Source organism: Monodon monoceros, unplaced genomic scaffold (genome assembly GCF_005190385.1).
Source record: "Monodon monoceros isolate NGI ecotype Baffin Bay Population unplaced genomic scaffold, NGI_Narwhal_1 Super_Scaffold_19, whole genome shotgun sequence".
Taxonomy (NCBI): domain Eukaryota; kingdom Metazoa; phylum Chordata; class Mammalia; order Artiodactyla; family Monodontidae; genus Monodon; species Monodon monoceros.
The window spans coordinates 29879104-29884285 of record NW_021703775.1 but is presented as its reverse complement, the minus strand read 5'-3'; the positions used below and the strand labels follow the sequence as shown (position 1 = coordinate 29884285).

Here is a 5182-nt window from a genome sequence, read left to right as displayed (position 1 = left end):
GTGTTTTTTATAAATTGAAGGTCTCTGCCAACCCTGCATCGAGCAAGTCTATTGATGCCATTTTTCCAACAGCACTATTTCTTAATTAAGGCTGTTTTTTCAATGTTTAATTGTTTTTTTTAGACATAATGCTATTGCACACTTATTAGACTACAGTACTGTGTAAACATAATTTTTATGTGCACTGGGAAACCAAAAAATTCCTGTGATTCGCTTTATTGAGGTAGTCTGCAACTGAACCTGCAGTATCTCCAACGTATGCCTGTATGTGGACTTTTGTGCATGGCTTCTTTCACTAAGCATGTTTTCAAGATTCCTCCACGTTGTATCATGTATCAGTACATCATTCCTTTTTTATGGCTGAATGATATCCCATTGCATGGCTATACCACACATAAATGATCTTGTGGCATCTACTAAGTTCATGCTCACATCATCCTTCTAGTTAGTAGAATTCTTGATATTCTGGTGTTAAAATATCCTTTCAATCCTGGGTCATGATAATTATTCTTTTAATGAATTGCAAGATTCAATTTGCTAGTATTTTATTTAGAATCTTGGTATCTTTTTATAAATGAGCTTATTATTTTAAATTTCTTCTGCTTTTAAATTTAGTTCTGATGTGAGTTATGCTAGCACGGGAAGAGTTGGATAAGGTAGGAAATATTTGTTCCTTAAAAGTTTCATAGAATCTAATCATAGAGTTATAGGATCTGATTTCTTTTAGGAAGTAGATCTTTGGCTACCATTTCAGTTTCTTCTATGGATATTGGTTTATTCAATTTTTCTATTTCTTCTTGGGCCAGTCTAACAGACAAACAGTGAAGTTTACGAAACAGCTTGATGACATTTCACAAAGCAACACACAGGTCAAGAAATACAAAATTGCCAATATTCCAGAAATCCCAAAAGTGATTCCCCCTAATCACTACTCCTTTTGTTTTGAAAGATAATTATTACCTTAACTTCTGTGATAATTATTTCCTTGTTTCTCATTGTAGTTTTTCTCCTAAGCATGGAACCCTAAGCAGTATAGTTTGGTTTGACCTGTATTTAAACTTTATATAAATGGAATTATATAACATGTATTCTTTTTTTTTCTCATTAAACTTTTTTAATGGGTCTCAAATTCTGTGAGAGATTTTTTTTTTTCTTTTTTTGCGGTACGCGGGCCTCTCACTGTTGTGGTCTATCCCGTTGCGGAGCACAAGCTCCGGATGCGCAGGCTCAGCGGCCACGGCTCACGAGCCTAGCCGCTCCGTGGCATGTGGGATCTTCCCGGACCGGGGCACGAACCCGTGTCCCCTGCATCGGCAGGCGGACTCTCAACCACTGCGCCACCAGGGAAGCCCTCTGTGAGAGATTTTTGGTCAAGTTGTTTCCATTAAAAAGTACTGATTTTAAAAACTAATAACTTAAAACTGCCACAAACAAAACAAATGGTCCACAAAACATTCTCCTTTCCTTCCGAAGGTTTTACAATGCATTGTTATCATTAACCAGTCTTTTGCTGTTAAACTTAAATGTCCAATTGAGACAAACAGTTCTGAGACCGTTCTTCCACCACTGATTAAGACTGTGGTGGCAGGTATTGAGGATAATATTCATTTAGCCTTCTGAGCTTTCTGCGTAGACTTGGTGACCTTGCCAGCTCCAGCTCCCTTCTTGTCCACTGCTTTGATGACACCCACAGCAACCGTCTGTCTCATGTCACGAACAGCACAACAGCCCAGAGGAGAATAGAGAAGCTCTCAACACACATGGGTTTGCCAGGAACCATATCAACGATGGCAGCATCATGAGATTTCAAGAATTTGGGGCCATCTTCCAGCTTTTTCCCAGAATGCCCATCAATCTTCTCCTTCAACTCAGCGAACTTGCAAGCAATGTGAGCTGTGTGACAATCCAGCACACGTGCACATCCAGCACTGCTTTGGCCTGGATGGTTCAAGATAATCACCTGAACTGTGAAGACAGCTGCTTCCATTGGTGGGTCATTTTTGCTGTCACCAGCCACATTGTCATGACGAACATCTTTGACAGACACATTCTTGACATTGAAGCCCACATTGTCCCCAGGAAGGGCTTCACCCAAAACTTCATGGTGCATTTCAACAGACTTCACTTCAGTTGTCACTTTGACTGGAGCAAAGGTGACCACAATGCCATGTTTGAGAACACCAGTCTCCACTTGACCCACAGGGACAGTGCCAATACCACCAATTTTGTAGACGTTCTGGAGGGGCAAACACAAGGGCTTGTCAGTTGGGCGAGTTGGTGGCAGGATGCAATCCAGAGCTTCAAGCAGTGTGGTTCTACTGGCATTGCCATCTTTACGGGTGACTTTCCACCCCTTGAACCAAGGCATGTTAGCACTTGGCTCCAGCATGTTAGAATGGTTGTATGTTGACACCATTCCAGCCAGAAATTAGCACAAATGCTACTGTGTCGGGTTTGTAGCCAATTTTCTTAATGTAGGTGCTGACTTCCTTAACAATTTCCTCTTATCTCTTCTGGCTGTAGGGTGGCTCAGTGGAATGCATTTTGTTAACTCCAACAATTAGCTGTTTCACACCCAGGGTGTGGCCAGAATGTAGGCCAGAAGGGCATGCTCACAGGTCTGCCCATTCTTGGAAATACCTCCTTCAAATTCACCAACACCAGCAGCAACAATCAAGACAGCACAGTCAGCCTGGCATGTGCCTGTAATCATGTTTTTGATGAAGTCTCTGTGTTCTGAGACATCAATGATGGTCACATAGTACTTGCTGGTCTTGAATTTCCATAGGGAGATATCAATGCTGATACCACTCTCGCGTTCAGCTTTCAGTTTGTCCAAGACCCAGGCATACTTGAAGGAGCCCTTTCCCATCTCGGAAGCCTCCTTCTCGAACTTTTCAATGGTTCTCTTGTCTATCCCATCACATGTGTAGAGCAGATGGCCAGTAGTGGTAGACTTCCCCGAATCTACGTGTCCAATGACAACGGTGTTGATGTGGGTCTTCTCCTTTCCCATTTTTGCTTAGGTTTTGCTTAGGTTTTTAGGACACTCGTGTCCTGGTGGCAAACCCGTTGGGAAAAAAGCTAATATATATTCTTGTGGATCTGGCCTCTTCTACTCAACAATATGTTTTTAAGATTCACCCAGGGGCTTCCCTGGTGACGCAGTGGTTGAGTCCGCCTGCCGATGCAGGGGACACGGGTTCGTGCCCCGGTCCGGGAAGATCCCGCATGCCGCGGAGCAGCTGGGCCCGTGAGCCATGGCCGCTGAGCCTGCGCGTCCGAAGCCTGTGCTCTGCAACGGGAGAGGCCACAACAGTGAGAGGCCCATGTACCAAAAAAAAAAAAAAAAAAAAAATGTACTCATATTTTTATTGGGTATATTCTTATAAATGGCATTGCTGGGTAAAAGTTTATATGTACCTTCAACTTTATTAAATACTATAAAAAGTTTTCCAAAGTGTTGTACCAATCTGCAGTCTTCCAGCACCATATAAGAGCATCTGCTGTCCACATCCTCACCAACACCTGGTAGTGCTGGTCTTTTAATTTTAGCCATTCTGGTGGGTATATAATGATGTCTGGTTACAGTTTTTATTTGCATTTCTCTAATTATTAGGGATGTTAAGTATCTTTTCGTATGTTTATTGTCCATTGGATATCCTTTTTTTTCCCCAGAAGCATCTGTTCAAATCTTTTGCCCATTTTTCTTCTGGGTTGACTGTCATTTTCTTATTGGTTTATAGGATTTCTTTATGTATTTCATACATGAGCTCTTTGTAGGTTACAGGTTTGCAAATATTTTCTGCATATTCTGTATCCTTTAATAAATGGAAAGTATTTATACCAATGTTAAATTAATCTCAAATTTATCAGTCTTTTTCTTTATGATCAGTTCTTTTTGTCTCCTATTTTAAAAGTCTTTCCTTGCCTTTAATGAGGTTTTAAATTTTAATGTACTCAAATGATCTTTTTCTTTATGATTAGTACTTATTAAAAATCTTTTCTTATCTTGAAGTCATGAAGCTCTTCTTCCTTTAGAAGCTTTATTTAGCCTTTTACATTTAAGTCTATGATACATCTAGAATGAATTTTTTAATGTACCGAGTTTTCCATTTTTAATATTTGGTTAAACAAAATACATCTTTTGTAAACAAACTCAGCACAAGGCCAACAAAAAGAAAAGCATGAAAAACAAAAAGCCCAGGGTTGCCCCTTACTGGGCATCAGGGTCAGGCTTGCCCCCTTCCTTAAAGGAAGTGGGGCTTTTTGCCCTTGGGCATCAGCATGGGTCCCTGTTCCTAAGCACCAGAACTGGATATGAACAGAGAAACCAGCCCTGAAATGTTTAAGCATCTTTGCATATCCCTTTGGCTCATGGACTCCAAGTGCATGGGGATGGAATGAATTTTCATGTATAGTATGAGGTAGGTGTCAAGTTTCTCCACATAATTTATTCAATGCTCCCAGCACCATTTATTGAAAAGATTATCTTTTCTTTAATGCTTTGCAGTGTCTCTTTTGTCATAAATAAAATATCCACATAGGCATGGATCTTCTTATGGATTTATACTCTATGTCATTGGTCGGTATGTCCATCCTTGTGACACAATTATTTATAATATAGGTAATGTACAGTAGAGTAAGTCCTCCCACTTTGTGTTTCTTCAAGATTGCGTGGGTTATTCTAGGCCCTTTGCATTTCCATATTATCAAGTTTCAAAAAAGAATTTTGGCTAGCTTTTGTTGGCTACCAATTTTTTTTAAAACCCTCTATTTGATCTTCTAAATAATCATTTGAATATTATTTCTTGGTTTCATGAGTTACACATCAGCAAACATATATAGTGTGGCTGCCTTAGGTAAAGTAATTGATCAGGTTCAAAAATATCTCTGATATGAGCTGAATCACTCATCTTGACAAAATATGTTGCCTTAGGAAACTGCCTTCTTATGAGAGTCATTCCTATAGAAGCACCTTAAATTCCTTCCTCTCAGTAAACCCAGTAGTAATTGTCCTCTCTTTCCAGTCTCCAGAGGATGACATAAATAGCTGTAGAACTAGAAAGGAAAATGAGTAAAAGGATACAAATCATTTACAGAGTAAGACTTTACAGGTGCAAAATGTAGCTACAAAATTCTTATTCAAAGTATGACAGTTCTCAGTCCAGAGACTTATTTT

General features: G+C 39.8%; 1 pseudogene; it reads right to left on the bottom strand.

Annotated features, from left to right (window-relative positions):
- Positions 1–1604: 1604 nt before the first annotated feature.
- LOC114900796 lies at positions 1605–3016 on the bottom strand (annotated as a pseudogene).
- Between the last annotated feature and the right edge of the window lie 2166 nt (positions 3017–5182).